At 40.3% G+C, this 19723-nt stretch overlaps 1 long non-coding RNA gene across 1 annotated transcript; it reads right to left on the bottom strand.

The window, feature by feature from the left end:
- Window positions 1–331: 331 nt before the first annotated feature.
- On the bottom strand, window positions 332–11604 carry LOC135457693 (uncharacterized). The gene is made up of 5 exons (XR_010442756.1): window positions 11554–11604; window positions 11348–11423; window positions 3792–3871; window positions 2971–3322; window positions 332–881 (listed from the first exon to the last, which is right to left on the bottom strand). It is a non-coding gene; the product is annotated as an uncharacterized LOC135457693 (long non-coding RNA).
- Window positions 11605–19723: the final 8119 nt, after the last annotated feature.

Raw genomic sequence — 19723 nt, forward strand, 5'->3', positions numbered from 1 at the left:
TTGGTTTTATCCACATACACCATCCTCCAGCAGCCTTTTCTGATAGGGAAGCTGTGTCAAGCTATTTCAAAACTTCACCAAGCTTTAGACATGGGAATAAAAGTGATGACCTGACAAAATACAAATGAGATTTGGATCTCTTTTAAATATTACATCAGATGGACTATAAACTAATGAATATAATTGAGCCTTTGCTTTGCAGTAGCAATATAGGATATAATTGAGATAATAAATCAGAGAAAGAGACTTAAAAGGAGGCAACCTTTTAATACAGAGCTTACATTAACTTTTATTTATTCATCAGATCCCTTATTAGAATTATGAGATTTGGAGGCACAATATGTACTCATTCTGTCATGATGGCATAAAACATCCTTATTGTTTGGGCTCAATTGTAAGTGCGTGTATGAAACAAAAAGCTAACACAAGATTAAAAATGGGGTCAAAACCAGGGTGATTACATTTTTTGTCACATCTGGCATTTGGTGATTATTTCAGTCTTACAATGCAAGAGACCAATTCCATAAGAAATGGATTATCCATACACATATCATGAGGCAAACCCAGACTCTCTCCTCATATTAAAAAAATGTTCCTTTATCTCCCAAGAATACACTGTAGATTCTCCAAGATTCCACATACCTGTTGGTGTATTTTTGAATCAGGTGCAGCGAGGAAATTGCAGCACCACTGTGAGGACTCAGGTTTACATCAGCAGACATCACCACCCTCTCCTGACCTTTATTTTCCTTGACCCTTTCGGACATGTTGGTCAGTATGTGATTGGAATAGTCAGCGGGTTAATGAGGATTTGGCTGGCACTCAAGCAGCCTGTGTTCCTGGGGTTCACACAGTGCCAGTACAGGGCTTGGGGAAGTACACTGGATTCAAGACAGGGAAAAAAGTAGTCACAGTTAAGATTAAAATTCTCATGAATTTGGGCCACGTGCTCATGAAGGGACCAACTAGACAAACTGCATGTTTTCGCAGGGCTGTATTTGTGAGAAATGCTCCCAATAAATACCAGAGATTAACAATACAACTCATAACTATTCGAACAAACTTTTTCAAAATGTCTGTCCCACATTAAAACCAGAAATTTCTTTTCTCTCATGTGCTTGCCATTTTTTTTCCAGGATTCATTTTTCAACTCCGCAAGACCCTTATCCAGGTGCTTTTCACCAGCTTTGTGTCCCAGCTTTTTGTCATCTTTTATGCAGCCTGAACTCCACACAGCTATTTATGTGCACCACTAAGGATTTCTGTGCCTCTTAAAATCTATGCCTTAAACACTTGGGTGACTATTGGTTTTTTTCAAAATGAATGTGTAAAGCCTCCAGAGGTGCCAGTGGGAAGTCAGAGGGCTGATATGCACTGTGTGTTCAGGGTTGTACAACACGGGGAGAAACTTCATCTTAGATTTCAGGTTGCATACAAGAACAACCTGAGTGTGCATGGGAACATCTTGGAGGCAGTCCAGATTCCAGGTTCTGTCCAGGTTCTAGATAGCTCAGTTAGACATAGAAGAGATGATGAGGTCACAGTGAATTTAAACTTTTGTGAAAGGGAGCAGATATTCTTAGCAACAGACCCCTTTTCTCACCATCTGCACCATTGTATAGTATTGCAATGTCTTAAAGCCCAAAACAGGAAATAATTGTAGACTATTTTTTGTTGTTTCTACACAAAGATACAACAACAAAGCACTCTCTGGAAATGCAGTGGTTCTAAATATTTTCCTTGGTTGCTTCTGAGGTTGTTTAGGAGATTCATAGATTTCAAGTATTCATGAACAAGTCTGCAGGTGAGTAAAGGGAATGCCAAACTGGTCAGAAATGGTGTCTCTACATAGAGCTAAATCCCATGTAATTTGAGAATTGATGAGTGTTTCTTAATTTTTAATTCTGAGGGAAGCCTTCTGTTAGAATAATATTTTGTCCAGCATTACATATTCCCTTTATCTAGGGAGCTGGCAGGGGAAGAGGACAGAAGCTCTTCAGGCAGTAGAAGTTGAATTTAATAGGATTCACAGAAGAGATTTAAGGAGCTAATCATCCTTATAGCTGCTCAAGTTCAATTTTTATCCCCCAAAGCTACTAATTTTTTAAGCATGTATTTTTGTCAGTGCTTTGCAGCAAATATCTCCCCTTGGGGCACATAGCAATGTGCAGGCTGTATTACATAAATGAGCTTCTTTGCCATCCCAGTAACCCATAAATGTCAGTGACACATAAAACTAGGTATTCCTTCATCTCAGCAGGCTGACCTAGCCCAAGCCTTACACTTAGAAAAGTCAGAGGAGGACACAGTGGCAAGCAGAATTACAGTGCTTAGATGCCAGGATCCAGAGTCAGAACTGACAGTATTGGGTGCCCACAAAGTACCATCCAAACATGAGTGAGGCTCTACACCAGGATTTAAAAAAATTGGCACTTCCCCCTCTGTCAGCCAAAGTAAAAGCCATAGATGGCTGTATGTTTGATATTTCAAACATATATTGATATACATTCCATTTAGAGGAAAGAGGGTTAGAAAATGCAAACCAAGCAGATTATTTTTTTGCATACATTTATCCCTCTCTCAGTTACCTCTATTGTGAATTCAGTGTGATTTAAATTAATGGAGTAAGAGAGATATTGTCCACAATTTGGAAGAAGATATTTCAGAACTATTTGAGCACCCCTTATGCCTCATAGGCACCTTGTTCTCATTAACACAATGCTTGTCAAGGAGCTGCAAAGTGGTTTTATGAGTGAATAGGTAGAAAAGTGAAATAACTGTGAGTTTTGGGGCTTTTATCAACTCATTTTAGATGAGAGAGATATGCAGCCCTGCTTTCCTTGAGTTCCCAAAATTCCTGGCTTCTTTGAACCTATCTTGAACAAATCTACTGTCTTCATAACACATCCTCCTTAAAACACAAGGACATTATTTTAGCATACTAAATGCAAGGACAGCTGAACAACTCACCTCACAGCAGTTTCCTTCAAAAGGAGTGCGTGTCCTGTGTCTATATGGCAGAAGAGGGTCATTCAGAGTGTCTGGGCTCACTGCCCTGCCCTGGGAGACAGCCAAGATTTGTCTGAAGCTGGCAGCCTTGCTGCCAGGAGAGACAGGCTGTGGAGAGTTTCTCATCATCTGATAATTACTGCAGCACACTGAAAGAAGAGTAGGGCTGAAATTGGCCAGATCTGGAAGGGTTGAGATGCCACCACCATTTTCAGCAAATCCTGCAAAGCTGAAGGCAGCCCACGTGCAGATGTTAGAGTCTTTCCATCTCTGTCCTTCCAGGAGTCCCAGAGGCAAAACTCCCAAATGGTTCCTGGGCACAGGAGGGAACAATGAGCTCTGAAAACACTCAAGAGAAAAGTAAGCCTCTCTGCTGACCTCAAATTCCACTTTAGACAGCTGCATAAAAACACCCCACAGGCCTGACTACTTCAGTTTTCAGAATTAGCACACAACCTATGTAATGATCATCCCAAGAGGTGTCACATTCCTCAAATCCTCCTATGAGTCCTTACAGGTTTTCAGCTACGAAGTGCTTGGCAACACTTTTTCTGTATTGTCAAACATTTTCTGTATTTGCTTGGATGGAAGCAGTTTGAATCCTGTAGGTTAAGTACTGGGACGAGGCTGTGAAGGTTAGTAAGGACTCTGAAGATACATTGAAAACACTTGGAGGATAATGGGTTGTTATAAAAAAATGTTTGGTGATTGTGGAAACGGCCAATCATAAAAAGACATCTAGAAGAAGAAAAAAGTCAGTGAACATGAGGAGCCAAGGTTACCTGGGTCTTCCACCTGATTGGTATCTTGAGTATAGCAACTGTGGCCATGTTGAGAAAGGCAGAAAGAGCCATAAATCTCCCTAGATGAATAAAGATGGGGAATTAAATGCCAGAGAGAGTACCTGGATCTTATTTTAAATGTATTTATCTTGTAGTCACAACACTGAAAAGTTCAAAACTGTACTTCATTTATTATATCTTTTCTATCTAGGTAGAGAGGTCATCAAGAAAGGCAAGTCAGTGTCAGTGTATATACCTTATGCTACTCTTTTTGAAATCCTTTTCCCAACACTTGAAGAAAAAGATTTGTAAATTGAGATTGCCAAGATTGTCTGTGGATTTGGATGATAAGTTTGTATTTATTTCTATAAAATTTGGGGAATGGGATGTTTCATTGCAATTTCAAATTATATTATTTTAAATGTTTTAGGGGTTTTTTTGCTGCCAAGTTTATAACCTGAAAGACATGCAATATTACATACAATAACAACAGAAGCCCTTATAACACAGGTGGCCTACTGAAGGCTTATTTTATCACATTTTGATAACATTAACATGCTCATTAGAATACATGATTATATATATCAGATGAATGCCAAAACCCAGTAATCACACAGTCACTAGGAGCTTCTCCTGCACTCCCACAAAAGCTGCACTCATTTACTTTCAAACTTGTGGCTGTGAGCCAGCGTACATGGGCAGCCTAAACTTATCAAACAAGGAGCTGCTTCTTCAGTTGTGAGAATCTTGCAGGCTGCAGACCTTGGGTAACTTCTGATGCCACTAAATCAAAAGCACAACACAATTCCTGATTCTGTGTGGGAACTTGCTTAGACTTGCTTCATTTCTCACTTAACCAGAGCCAAGCTTTCAAACCTGCCCAATTTCTGTGATATTTGTAAATTGCTGATAATACAGAACTATACTCATCAAACATTGTTTTGCATTCTGATAAGAAAAATAATTAGCCTAAGCATATTTCTATAATTACAGTAAAAAGCTTTGCTTTCCATGGTGCTAAAACTTATTTTTAATTGGATTTACAAACTGAATTAACTTTATATAATTGCCTAGGACCCTGTAGTTCAGCTGTTAAAAATCGTTATCCCAGCTGGCCCCGAGCAGTCTTTCCCCATGTCTGACCAACCAGCCCTGAATACAGACACATGTGAAGTGCTGCCTCGTGCTCCAGGGGGTGGTGGAAATACAGGAAGCTATCAATAGCCAGCTCAGACTAATGAAAGCACATCTCTGCAGGGCCTGATCAAGCTGATGATTGTTTGTTAATTACATGAGGCAAGTTCAATGGCATTTCACTGCAATAGGTTATGTCTGCTTGACCATGATATCTACTCAATTTAGACACCCATTTACATTGCCATTTTCATACCGGCAAAATGCAGAAACTCCTATTAAGTGAATAATTCAGAAATAAATGGGGTTTTGCCACTCTTATCACATAAACTCACAAAGAATTTTCATTGCGTATGTATGGAACAGAAATACCAAGGTCTATTTACCATTTTGGTATCTAATGTCTGCTTTCCAAAAGAGAGTTCTCAGTGCATTCCGTGTAGCTCCCCTTTTCATCCTTTGCATTTCTCTCAAGTGAGCTGCCTGGGACTGCCTCCAAAAGCCCCTCTGCCCACATTTTTTCTTGCTTTGTGAAACTTCTCTGCACAGAGATTTCACAACATTTACGGAAGAAGAAATATTGTGTCAGCCAACTAATTTTCTCTTTTCTTTCAGCATGTCAACCATTATATATTTTCTCGGTATCCCATCCTATGTGAGTTTTTGTGCCTCTTTCTGTTCAGACTTGGGGCTCATCTTGTCTCACCCTTGTCTGAATCAGAGTAAAAGCTCCAGATATTTTCTGCACTCCTCTACTTCCTATTTTTTTTCTCTCTTCAAATATTAGTAGTTCTGTCAAATCTCTGTCTGTCTCTCTGTTTCTTGGAAAAGGAAAGTGGTCTTTGTTACAGTAGAAAGGGAGTCTTTTTGACACCCATACATTTTCTGCACTTGCTAATGTCCAGCTCATGAGATTGGAAAGGGACTATTTTGGACCAGTAAGAGTGTTTAAGGGCTCCTTTGACACTGCGGAGTCCAGATTTGTTTATTTTCCAAAGCAGAGAAAGAGTGCCAGTCATGGAGTAAAGGATGTCTACTCTGATATGTACACTTAAGGTAGAGGCACAGGAAGCATCTTTGCCCCTGAGACATGGTCTGTACCCAGCCAGCCCATAAACAATGATAAATGGTTCAGCTGCAGGTCTGTCTTCCCAGAAATCATTTTATACATAGCTATGAAAACATTCCAGTTAAGCAGTCAGATGTGTTATCATAGCACCAAGCTCTGACCCCTGGGGTTACATAGGATCTGCTCAGAACTGGAGTCTCAATAATGGTTTTTTCCTACTCTTTACAGACCTTTATACAGCTTCCAAATCTGAATCACAGTAGCTGTATTCAGTGCCTGAAAAACAGCTCCTATTCATTATCATCCCTCTAGTACTCCTTAGGCTGCCAAATTGCCATCAGTGCTTTTACTCTCAGTTTGTGTGTATCTTCCTGTCCCACTGGCTCAGCTTCTTCTTGTGTTCTGTGTTCTTTCAGGAATGATAATTAAAAAAGATACCATGCATTTGTTTGAAATAATACCTTTTCTCAGTGGCTGAGAAAAGGTATTTTCTCCAGCTGCTGGCTAGGGCGCTGACTTGTACATCATCTCCTACAGCCATTCGCTGCAGCTCAAGCCTGTGAGATCCCATCACTGATAGCTGTGGACCCACCACAGGAGAGGGCTGGGGGACCTCACCTCTTTGCCATGTCAATTCAAAACAGAATCAGGCTCCAAGGGCTCCAAACTGTCAGGGTTCAGCTTTTCTTTCTGCAGCTGTGTGGGCAAAACTAGAAGCTTCAGGAAGTATTATTTTATCCATTTTTTGGGTTTTGGATGGTATCTAGACATTCACAATTGATAACTAAAATGCAGGGTGATGGATTATTGCCATCAATATAATCTTGAAAATTTTTGTATGATACCCATATGTGTTTGTAGCCATTTTATCTTCTTGGGCATAATGTCAGGCTATTTTTCAGGTACATATCATGATTTATGCCCTCTCTCTTCGAGTGAAACTTATTTCACTGGAGTAATCACAGTTTCCAGTCTACCTTTTATCAATGACATCAACTCATTCACCAGCCTAATGCTGCATTATCCCAGGAAAATCACATTGTTGTGGTGTTACCTTTCCCCAGAGGAGGCTGAATTGCTTTTATTACTTCCTGCTTGAACAACTACTAATCTCATTTCTGGAGTTCTTCCAGCAGGAGGACTATACTTCTGACATGATAGATTCAAATCACCCATGCCAGCATTTAACAGACTGAGATATCTCTCTTCAAGGGCAGAGATTTGATTTCCTAAAGAATCTGTAACTTAAGGACAAGTGGGGTTTTTGCACAGTTCCCCATTTATTCTCCTGTTTTAATGAACTTGCCCATATTTTGAGTTTTTCTGATTCCAAATTGATAATTAATTGCACCTACAGCAAGGTTCTATAAAGATTTAGAACCGCTAAGTTCTATGATTCCTGTCCCTATTGAAAATGTAAATTACCCAGAATTTTTTGTTCCTGTTTTCCTGCATTAATTTTCCAGACTAACATTTTAGTTTGCTAACCTGAACCGCTAAATCATCTGCTTATGTTTAATATTCAGATTCCCAAACTTTATTGATTGCACAAAGTAAGGTCTAGGGCTAAGAGCTTATGAGTAGTCACGGGACAAATCCATATCATACCAAGGTAATGCTGTGGTTGTATCCTCAAAATACACTGAAGGGACACTCCCATTTTGAAACTAACAAATTAAATTCCCCTGAGATTAGGCAGTAAATCTGCAGCAATTAATTTCTATTCAAAAAGCTTTCAGCTCTCACATTGAATAAAATGCCTACAACAGGCTCCCCTGGGTCTGGGGAAGGAGAAGAGAGCTGAGGATGGTGGAAGAAGCAAACAGGAGCCTTTCCCTTGACCACCAAAAGCACCCCCCATCCCCATCATTCCCCTTCTCCACCAGCCCTCACATAGTTCCTGCAGGGACAAATACATTCTATGTCAGCTTGCTCAGGAATCTCCAAGCAGTACTACTGAATAAATTTGTGTGCCTCAACCTCTGCTTTTAGCTGGAGGTGAGTATATTTTTTATAAGAATCTGTCCCTTAAGCAACACCCTTTCAGTTCTTGGGGAAGAGAAAAGTTAAGCTGGTTCCTTCTGCTATGAGGGACTGATCCAAATAAATATCTTAGGGAAGTAAGTGGATAGGGGCAAGTCTCATGGGTCCTGCTGTGTCTCCATTTCCTCTCCCAGTCCATAATGTGCATTTTTACCCTTAGCAGAAGGATTTAAGACATGGACCTGAGACTTACAGTTGGCTGCTATTTAAGAGAATTTGCAAAATAGAGAAATATATTATCAGTGTGTCTTGTGAGAGGATAAAGATGAATTTAAAGTCAAAAGCTAAGTTGTTTTTTAAGCAACTTAAATCAGATGCAAAGGGCCCAATCACATTTTTAGTATCACTTAACATATTGGGATCTCTAAAAGCCTCACTGTGCCTTTGTGACATAAATAATAACCATAAGAGATTCCTTCTGATAATGGATCTGGTCTCATGAAGGAAAATCACAGACATAAGAGTAGAAAAAAGAGACTTATTTAATTCAGATCTGTTTTCCACGTTGACTGAATTCTGACAGTCCCAGGTTTAATTTTCATAAAGAAAAACCTGTCAGTTTCCAACCTGTTCAGTCCTACTCAGTGGGAGCAGTTTGACATGGACTGAGGAGCAACTCTTCTCTTTCACTACTAGAAGGGCACATGGTGGTCAGGGCAGCACAACAGCAAGCTGAACCCACTGGAAAAGTATATGGTATGAAGAGTGAAAACTGATCCTATTTCCATTAACTTCAACACATAAATTTCAATTTGCCCTTAAAGCTATTACCCACAGGAAGTTACTAATTTTGAAGCTGATAACATACATGTCTGTAGTCTATCACTTGTGGTTTGACTATCCAAAACATAAAGCAGTGTTTTCTCAGCTCAGAGGTTTTAGTGCAGTGCGAGGCCCCAAAGGGGTCTGGATTCTGAGAAAAAAACTGTGCACCCAGATATTAGGTCATTAACAATGAACTGCATTTCTAAATGGAGAGTGTGAATTATTTAATTATCCATTTAGTGGGAACATGATTGCTAAATACCCTTTAGAATAAAGTATTTAAATCAAGTCAATTCTCCATGGATGTCTTATTAACTACTATTTGGTAGAAGAGTGGCTATTACTTGGGTAGTAATAGCCACTCTTTTCCCTTAAAAAAAAACCACTTTAAGGCATCACACAAACTTGCATGCAGCAATGGGCAGGCAGTTTCCTTTTAGGCTTGGGCACTCAGCCATTCATCTCTTGCTTTTTGTTTCAAAGTTAATGCTTCCTTCATGTCCTAGTGGCAATAAAGTGTTTCTAAGTGGATTTATTCTTGCCTATTTATGGAAAAACAATGTGAAGATCCCAGAGATAAATTTCTTTCAAACCTGCAGAAGTAAATACATCTGTGGCAGAAAAGTCTTGTTTATGTCACTTGCACTGCTTTTATCTCTGCCTTTTTTCTCTGGTCTGTTGCTTACCTATTTCCTCACCATCCTCACCCCTCCTATGCTCTCTTCTTTGGCACTTACCCCTGAATTCTGTTGGGGTGTTAATGCTTGAATCAGTGTATGTGAAATGTACCTTCAACTGGGTACACCTACATCATACATGCTGGCCACCCTATGTATACCACACGTGCATATATTTTGGCCTCTGCACTTTGTTCTGTTCATTTTTGTTGTTAGTTCATATCCTTAAAACTCAAATATTTTTTAAAACACATTTTAAATAGATATCTGGAATAGCAATGATTTCTTGTTTCTCAAGCAAAATATGGAATTTAATTAATTTAATTCTATTATCTTAAGAAATAGATCATGCCATATTAGAGAGAAAAGAAAGCTGCCTTGGAAATCTGTCATAAACCTCATCTGTAATCACAGAGCAAAAGCTGAACACTGCAATAAAATACAGCAGCCACACAAGATCAATTATACTGTCATTAGTTGGGGAGAGTCTTCAACCTCACAGAAGAGTGGAATATTCTCCCTACTAGCCACTTTGGATTTTATTTCACAGTGCAGTGAACTCAGTGGGATTTTGCTTTCTGGTAGGCCTGGTCACTTCTCTGCTTGCAAAAGTACATATGCAGAACTGAGTTTTCTAAACCAACTATTTATTTCCTCAGAAAGTACAACTGGGTAATTTTAGGGAGTGTTATTTAAAGTTGAAGGATCCCTTCCCTCTCTCCCTTTTCAGGGTGGCACATTTGTCTCAGGGCTCTCCAGAGAAGTGAAGCTATGTGTATGTTCTCAAATTAAAGAAGGTGCAGAATGAGGTGGCAGCCACAAGACCAAGGAGCACAGACCTGGTCTTGACAACCCTGTGTAGACCCCACTTTGCAGGGGATGAGCTGCCCCCACTGAGGTTCAGCCTGACCCTCCTTCCCCCTCTCCAAGCCTAAAGCTGTGGTAGGGGTGCAAGATCACGTTCTTCCCGCAGCATGGCTGTAGCACATCCTAACTGTTTGGCATATGGAACGTGCTGAGACAGCACTGAAGGGAGCCAGAGCTCACACAGTCCTGTCTGCATTGCCAGCTGGGAGCAGGTACCTCTGAGACCCCACAGTGCACTGGCAGAGCCCTTCAAGACAGCCTGGTAATGAGCTGACAGCAGTGCTGTGGGGCTGGTTGGGGCCCCAGAACAGAGCCTGGGCCAGAGATGCTTCTAATTAACAGTGGAGACAAATCCACTGAGGTCAGTGCAGAGTCAACAACACTCCAAAAACACATTTTCATTAGGGATTAACTTCAGTTGTTTGCCTTGATGCAGAATGATACAAAGTAACATGTTCCAAAGCTGCACTGAACCTTAGGAACAAGGGGAGGCTTCAGCACTGGTTTGAATGTTGTAAGAAATTCTGACTGACAATACCTGGATATATGTATATTTCAGTAGAAATATGTATATATGCTGAATGTGGTTTGAGCATACCTGTTGAAAATGTAGGGGTGCAATTGGTAATTATAATATCACATTACTAACACTTGGCCACATGCAGCTCAGGTATGTGAAATTTCTTTTAATCAGTATATATTTTAATTTTATCACTTCAAGGTGAGGCATGTTTTCAGCTTATTATTATGTTAAAAGGTGGAAAAAAAAATAGTGGATAGATTAATGAAGTTGACAACATTTCTTGCAAGGGTGGTGCATGGACCCATGCCAAAACTGAAGCAGGATGCCTGGGGCTATTCAATCTGGCCAATAACCTTTCAACAAACATATTTATCTAAACCATTTGGAGCAAGCAGCTGTGTGGTACTTAGTTGCCAGCTGGGGTTAAATCCAAAGACATTCAGTTTTAGAAGAGTTGAAAGCATTTTTAGCTTGTTACCTGTTGCTTTAGGAGCAGTGAAACCCAGAGAGACTTGCAGATCTCATGAACAGCACTGTGATTCACAGCCACCAACCTGCAGCATCACAGAATTATACTCATTTTGCACGATGCAAGCTCTCTCCAGATTTACTCTCTGAGTGCTTCATGCAGCGAAGACCGTTGTCATTACATTGCAAGGGTTCCATATTGCTAGAGTTTCATACCTCCTTGGTGTTTCTTGTAGGCAGCTCCTCTAAGCACTGACTCATCCTCACAGTAGGCAACCAACTCCAGTCCTCCTTAACCTAACACTCTTTTATAACACTCTTCTTATTGGCGACAGCTGTGGCCTTTTAACATCAGGCCTGTTACCCAATCTCTAATAATTGGCTCAGCTGCAACTCCTTAATGGGGTAAGATTACTTTCTTTACTACCTTTATTTTCTTATATTGTATCCCCCTACAGGGGACAAATGTTTTTTTGTTTCATAGAGTAAAATGGTGTGCGTGTGTGTGTGTACTCATTTCTGAAGGGTTTTTTGGAGGTGAAGATCTATTGTAAAGTTAATGTGCTTAGGAAATCCATGCTGATTCTAAATTCCTGTTCCTTTACATGGGTCTCAAGTATCTCTATCAAAATTAAGAAGTCAAAAGTCAACAGAATAGTTCCGAGTTGACCAGCATGCAAGGTAAGAGCACAACAGCGTAACATGGAGTAAATATCCTGTTTATCATGAGGTCGATAAAAAGCACTAATGGGTGGTCTATTCACCATATATTCAGGAGTTCATTTTCAGTACTTAGTTTGTCTGTCCTATGCACATCTGCTGCATCAACACTTATTACACATAACAATGTGAATTAACAGAAAAGCACAGTATCCAGCCACTTGATTTTACATAAGTCACACCTTATCTTGGGTGTCAACCACTACAGCAAGATGAGAACCTGAGAATGACACATGGCTCTCCACACCAAAGCATGTCCTTCCTCAGCCACCATGATACCTTGTTTGGGCATTAGCACAGTTTACTTGTGATCAGTAATTCCAGGCAGAGTAATTCAGGAAGGGTTCAGGCACATAGCTCCAAGTCCTGCTCTGTCTCTGTTTTTCCCCTGCAGCAGGGTTAGTAGATGCTTGCTGTGGAGATAGCTTGACTGACAGCACCAACATCACACGGGCTCAGAAAGACCTAGACACTGGTTTGCTCTTTTTCTCTGACCAGGCATGTCACAGATATATTTTATGAAAAATCCTTTTGCCAGGATTTTTTCTCCTGAGAGGCCTCAGAAACAAAATGTAAACAATAATTATCTGCTGCTGTGGAATGTAACAGATGCATCTTTGATTGGTCCATGTGCGTTGTTTCTACTTGATAACCAATCACGGGTCCAGCTGTGTTGGGACTCTGGTCAGTCACAAGATTTTATTATCATTCCATTCCTCTCCTTGCTACCCTTCTGATGAAATCCTTTCTTCTATTCGTTTAGTATAGTTTTAATATATCGTTTTCTTTTAATGTAATATATATAATAAAACAATAAATCAGTCTTCCGAAACATGGCGTCGAGATTCTCATCTCTTCCCTCATCGTGGGACCCCTGCAAACACCACCACACGGGCAGACTCTTCCCATGCTGGCAAAGGAAACACATTAACTTATTCTTTGGAAATAATGCTTTCTGCACACTTTCTTTGAGTGTGCAAAAGTAGCTCGGGGCCATTCCCATGACAAGGAACCTCATGACACTGGTAGGCTGGTCTCTCCCAATGTTCATCTCTGTGCCAGTGCAAGTCTCTGCCCTGTGCAAGGAAAAGGCAACTGATCTTGTCAACTCAGCTGGGCATCTGCATGTGTCTTTGATCTTCTACATGGTAACACACTGGTCTATTTGTATTTGCTGGACTGAATTAAAGGTGCACAAAGCCTTGGTTTACTCTATATTCCTTCCTTTTTTTTTGTTGGTATAAATAACTCCAGATGTGTCAGTTCTTTAAAAAGTTAAATTCAAAATACCTAATGAAACACTTGTTAAGACGAAGTTAAACCAAGTGGCCACAGCCACCCTGTTTGCAGGAACTGTTTCCAGAGCATGCCTGGTAACTGTGCAAGACATTCACCTAGCACCTTGAAGGAGGGAAAAATCAAATGTTCTCTAAGGATTAGCCTTCCTTAAGTGATCTTTCTGCCCCACAACTCTTCCCCTCTGTGATGGTGGTAGGATTTGGCCCTGGGTGGGAGCCCTGCCTCAGAGCAGAGCTGGCTCCTTAAGGCTGCCTGTGGGGTGGAGGAATTGTAGCTCTTGATGTGAGACCAGAACATAAACCAATGGCAAGACTTTTAGCAAGGCTATAATTTCTGCTCCTATATGCTTCATTTTATGTTACCTTCAATAGAAATCAATCCCCTAACCCCCCATAATTTACTGGTTTATAATTTGTCTTGAACTAGAGCAATCCATGTGTTTCATACATTAGCTTTTATTTTGTCACTTGAGGTAGCTAAACATTTCAAATTCAGTATCTGTGTATTTTTATACCAATTCAAGTCTGACATGTAAAGCTGCTTTGACATTAAAATCTGAGTTGCAGGGAAAGACTTGCTAAATGCAGGACTAGGTTGCACTGATTGTCACATCAGATTTTTGATAGACATTATGGTATACAACAATCTTTCTCCAAACATCTTGCTGAAAACCTCATCAACCAGTGATGAATAGATGCAAATCACTCTTGAAATCTATTCTACTAGACATATTTAAAAAAAAAAGCCTGACACACAACAAAAGCCAGAACTAAACTTGCAGAAAAGCTTATGAGTGATAGTGAAATTTATCCTGTTTCTTCTATTTTTTTACATGGAACATCAAATGCCAGCCATTAAAATAGAAAGTTTTGTCTACAAGTAAAAAGGATATTGCAGTGATTCTCTCCAAGCTTTTATGTGTAGAATTAAAATGTACACCCTGAGAGCAAACCTCATAAAAATAGACTAAGTCCATAAAAATGGACTAAGCTTCTGCAATGGGCGTGTTGCATTATTTTCATTATTACATATTGTTAATGAACAAGCGATGAGTAATAATTTCACCAAAATTAGGTACATAATTAATGTTTTGCTTTTTTAGTAGAATGTTTTTCAGTTGCAAGCTGAATTTAGAAAATTGATTTAGAAAAACAGATCACAGTTCTGTTAGATGACTATCTCCAACACATAAGCTGGCTGTGGCTGTGATGTCCCCCCTGGAGGCTGAGGCTGCTGTCATTAGTGGAGAGACCTTGACACTCTATTAGACAGTTACTCAAAAATATTCATTATATTCAAAACTCTGCCTGAAGACCTGCCTAAAATGCCACAAGCAGTAGTCTCAGCTGGTGTAAATGAAAGCAGCTTCAGTGGCTTTGTCAGGGTGGAGACTGCCTGCTCTATCTAAAACATCTGTCCTGGGTTCCCATTTTCAGCATCTCTGCTCTCACCACCAGCAAAAAGAAAAGTCTTGCTAAATTTTCTGCATTATTAATCATTAACCTCTGGCTGCATTCCTGTCTCTAAAGCAGCATGCACCTATTTGTTTGGTATGATGCTGACATATGATGATTATTCTATAGTAGTGTTTTGAAAGCTTCTGTTATTTTCTTCATACCTCAGGCTTTCTTATTTTATTCTGCTGCCTTGATCCAGGCAACAAGTCTCCTGCTACAAAACCATGCACAGCCTGCACACCCTGCAGATGCCTCCCCCTTCCACCCTCACTGCCACCACAAGGCTGCTGTGATGGCAGACCCAGCGGGCAGAGCTTCTGTCCTCCTCACACGAATGGGCCCTGACGTGCTGAGCCGGTTCCCGCAGGCAGAGTCCCTCTGAAGATGATGCTGCCTGACAACGTGAATCAATCCAGCATTTCTTTATCTCATTTCAGGGCAGCAGGACTCCTGGGGCTGCGACACTGAATATGTGCCGTGTGTTACCCGTCCTGATCAAAACACTTAACGATGGTCACTGCCCTGGACATGCTCAAACAGGGGCGGCCCAAGGACTGCCAGAGCCGGGGGCGCCGCGCCGAGCCCCGCTCCCGCCGGAGAGCAATCTGCTGCCTGACGAGAGAGATGCTCCCATCCCCTGCATCAAAACCTTCAGCTTTTCTTCTTTGACACAGACATTAAGGGCAATCTTGGCAAATTCAAAATCGGATCAAGTATGGTACCTCAGTGAGTTGAACCACTGTCCTACAAATTGCCCAGCCGGGCTGCACTCCTGGACTTCTCATGGGAACCTGTCCCCTCCAGTTGCACAGGTTCAGCAGCCCCAGGCAGCGCCTTTTCCAAACCCATTGTGGCAGTGTAGGCTTCACATGAATTGCAACAGCTGAGCTAGTTGGCTACACACCAACCAGGTCAACAGCATTTAAAAAATCTTTATTATTGTTCAGCTTCCAGGCACACATACCTACAGACACATATCTGGGAACTGACAGCCTAACAAGACATTTGTCTTGCTTCTGATTCTGCCTCGAAAAAGCCTTTGGGACACAGCTATCTGCCAAATCTCAAGCGTCTCTGTCCCATAGTTCTTGCCAGTTTATTTCTCAAACAGCACTTCTGCCCCAAATATCCCTGCAATTTAAAATCATAACAAATGGTTGAATTAAAATAAGGTTATTGTTGCATAGAAAACCAGAATTAATGTGTTATGCAAAACAAGCAAATTATTATGAACTTGTGTCTTATTCTTTTTAACCACTATTTTATAGTGTCTTTATATCTATAGATACACACACACACAAACACACATTTTTATCCATTAGCACGTGATGTGAACTTCAGATGCTTTGGGCTTCTGCTAACCAGCAATTGTAGCTTCCCTCTAGTGGCCAATTGTTGCTTAAATGCTAGTGACTGAAGACTCATCTGCCTCTCATTATAAAAAAGATAATCAGCTTATTTTAGAAAAATATATCTGAGTCCCCCTTTTGGTAAAGTTTATGGTCATTGCCTAATTGTAGTAGAACAGCATAGGCTGGTTCCTTATTCGAGCAAAACTTTGGAACCAAGCCCCTGTAGTGAAAAGGACAGGAAGGAAAAACAATCTCAGTTAAATAGAAATTCTTGCTGGATAATTGTTCAAGTGATGTAAGTATACAAAAAAATTGTGGTTTATACTGCTAGAAAATAAAAGCTATAGTATTTGCTTATAGGCAGGGTAACCAGTTTTCTTGTGCTCTTCATGTGGTATTTGTGCCTACAGGCCATCATATAGCCTAGCAAAGGCAATTTTCCCTCTCCTTACTGGAAATCAAACTCTTCCTGTCCATGCCAGAATTCTTTTACATTCATCTGTCCTCTGACTTGTCCAGAAACTTGCAACTAGCTGTCTTTTTTTATCCCTCTCTTCAGTTTTATTCTTGATAATCTCTTTAAAAACATTAATTCTGGTATTCCATGTTTGGAGACTGCATTGTGTAGGTTCTTCATCTATCAAAGAGTTTGTATGGCTCCCTTGTATCTTCCTTATCTCAACAGCTAGGAGAATGCCCACTTTCCTCATATTACTGGAACACTACTAGTCAAGTTCCTAAGAACAGGGAAAAGTATCTCTTCAGATTTTGCCTTGTCCTATACCTGCAGAAAGCGGGTGCTTTCCAGGAGATAGTTTTAGCTTACTTCAAAAAGTAAGAAAATTAAAGCAATGGCCTTGTCTGCTTGATTGTCCAGCTGGTTACTACTTCCCCCTACTACTTATTATAAATAAATAATAATTTAAAAAATCAGGAAGGAGAGTGATGTCCTATTGATCTATTTTATGCTGTTTGTCACCAACAGGTAGTCTGGTCTGCACCCAGCAGGCTGTGGTGCTCCACACTAGCAAGGGCTCCTGCTGCCTCTGCCATTTGTCTGTTTTTCTCTTTTTGCCATTCAGGCCAGCTATCCTACTGGCTGTTTGTCAACTCTTTCCAAGAAACCTCAGATGTTATACTTTTGCTTTTTCTCAGTCCCAGCAGCTTCATTTTCACTACCTCTTCTTGCCACACCAGAAGGCAAACTTTTCATGCCATAACTCTCTTTCATTACAGTACATATATTGCAGAAGGTCTATTTGAAATATATTCTGAACACTGCCATTTGGAAAACTTTTCCCTTAGTCCTGTGAAGTCTTGAAACCCTTTAGATCTTTGCAAACACAGGGCAGAGGAGTTGGCTGCTATCCTTTCTCAGGTAAGATGCTGGGTTTCAAAACCAAAACATCTCTCTTCTAAAGTCTTGGGAACACGGGAAATGTAGCAGCACCCTCTGGAAGATACATATCAAATACAGTTTACTGTCAAAGGTCAATGTAGTGCAAGACCTGGTAATTTTTAAAAAGTCTGGCACCAGAACTGGACTGACTAAACTTTCCCTGTTAGAAAGCTCAGGTCTGGTCTGAAACCCATATTTGTACAGCATGGACAAGGTATGTTTCCTCCTCATTGCTTATATCCAAAATGTGCAGAAAGCCAGGCAGAATTAAATCTAAGCAGTGGCTTAGATTTCTGACATGATGCCATGGGTTTTTTTCAGCTGGCAGGGAAACCACACTACCTCCTAAACTTCTTTATTTTAGTTGAGCACCTTAGGGCAAGACAAAACAGGTCAAAAGGCTGGCTGGGTCCAGGTGACAGGAGCTGTCTCCTGCCCTGCCTCTCTCCAATTTAAACATGTGCAAACCTATTACCTGCCAGCTGGCTTCAGATTTATCCGGAGGGACAAAGCCAGCGCTGCCAAATACAAAACAGCACAAACTTCTCCAAACCCAAATGAAGAATCATCCTTCAGTATTGAACATGATCACAATTTTTTATCAGCTCATTTACATGTGAGCACAGTAAGGAATGTTGTGGATATTTTTGCTGCCAAAACTCATGAGAACACCGGGATGACCATTTTTCTCCTTGCTTACAGTCACAACAGATCACATCTACTGTCGATCATAGTCCTGCTGACATGTATTTATCTTGACAGTTTGATCTAAAGTTTCCACTTCTCATGTACAAAGAGCAGCCAGAGATTAAAACATGATGGCCAGTTGGATTTACTTTCACTCTAGGGGCATCATCTGGGGGTAGATTCCTACAAGTAGTACATTTGGTTATTTCCATCTTCCCACAAAACCAGTTCTTGCTTCTGCCAAGTCTCTGAAATGTTCTTTCCTAAGGTAGATGAAGGGGGAAAAAAAGAGAGGGAGTGGGACAGAAACACAACAAATGACAATTGCTTTTCAGAAATTATTTGAATCTCATTCTCTTTCTGATTTTCTCCCCCCCTCCCCCATTTTTTTTTTTCCAGAAAAGAAGACACTTCCAGAGGGTAGATAATATTTCTTCATACATAATTCCTAGAATTTCTGTTTTGACATAGACCAGACATCATGAAAAGAGAATTTGGTTCCCAAATCTTTTGCCACTTTGCCTCTGCTAAGAGGAAATTGTATTTTCCTAGGAACAATGTGAAAATAGATTACAAGAAAAATTACGATTGGGGTATCCTCTTTAATTCCCTCAGGATTTATACAATCACTTCAGTGAGAATAAAATCAAAAGCAAAGGTATATCAGTAAAAGAAAAGTGTAGCAACTATATGTATTAGTACACTTTGGGGAACATGCACAGATAATGTATGTGTGTCTCCAAAAGTTGTTACTGTATGAAATCCTTCTCCCCAACTATGCCTAGGGAACTCAGATCTCTCTTTTCAGGAAGTATTCTTTAATTGAAACAGAAACAGCTGTATTTCATATCTCCCAGACAGTTTACATTGCTGCAAAAATCAACAGATACCTGTACAAAAACCAAGGCAGCCAATATCTGAAGATATTGTGAAGATATTTGAAGATAAAAGTGCCAGAACTGAGTCTGTGCAGGTGACAGGAGCAGAAATATCCAGGAGTTTCCACTTAATATGGGAAGGCTGGCAGAATGGCTTCTGATTCAGTGATAAGATCCCTCTTTCAAGTATCATGCCCACTCATCAGCTTTTGGATACATCTCCTGAAGCACAGAATCTTGGAATCCATGGCTCTCCTGCAGTCTTCTATGCAGAACAGCTGCCCTCCTGCCCAGTCTGTTTCCATTCACATATAGGATAGATAAGATACGAAAAGAGCATTGCAATGGATTTTGTGTACTGTAAAAGATGATGACTAAAAATTCCTCACTTCATATTTAAAAACAGATAACCATAAGTTTGTATGTCAGACGATTCCTTTAGGACACAAAATCCTTATTTGGGATCCTATCTGAAGGCTCTTAATTTCAAATCAACATTACTTTCTCTTATTCACTCTTGCAGGTATGGAACATGACTGCTTCAGTTCTTTTATTTGCAGTAATACGACTAAATAAATAATAAAAACATCCAGA

This window comes from Zonotrichia leucophrys, chromosome 1A (genome assembly GCF_028769735.1).
Source record: "Zonotrichia leucophrys gambelii isolate GWCS_2022_RI chromosome 1A, RI_Zleu_2.0, whole genome shotgun sequence".
NCBI classification, from domain to species: Eukaryota; Metazoa; Chordata; class Aves; order Passeriformes; family Passerellidae; genus Zonotrichia; species Zonotrichia leucophrys.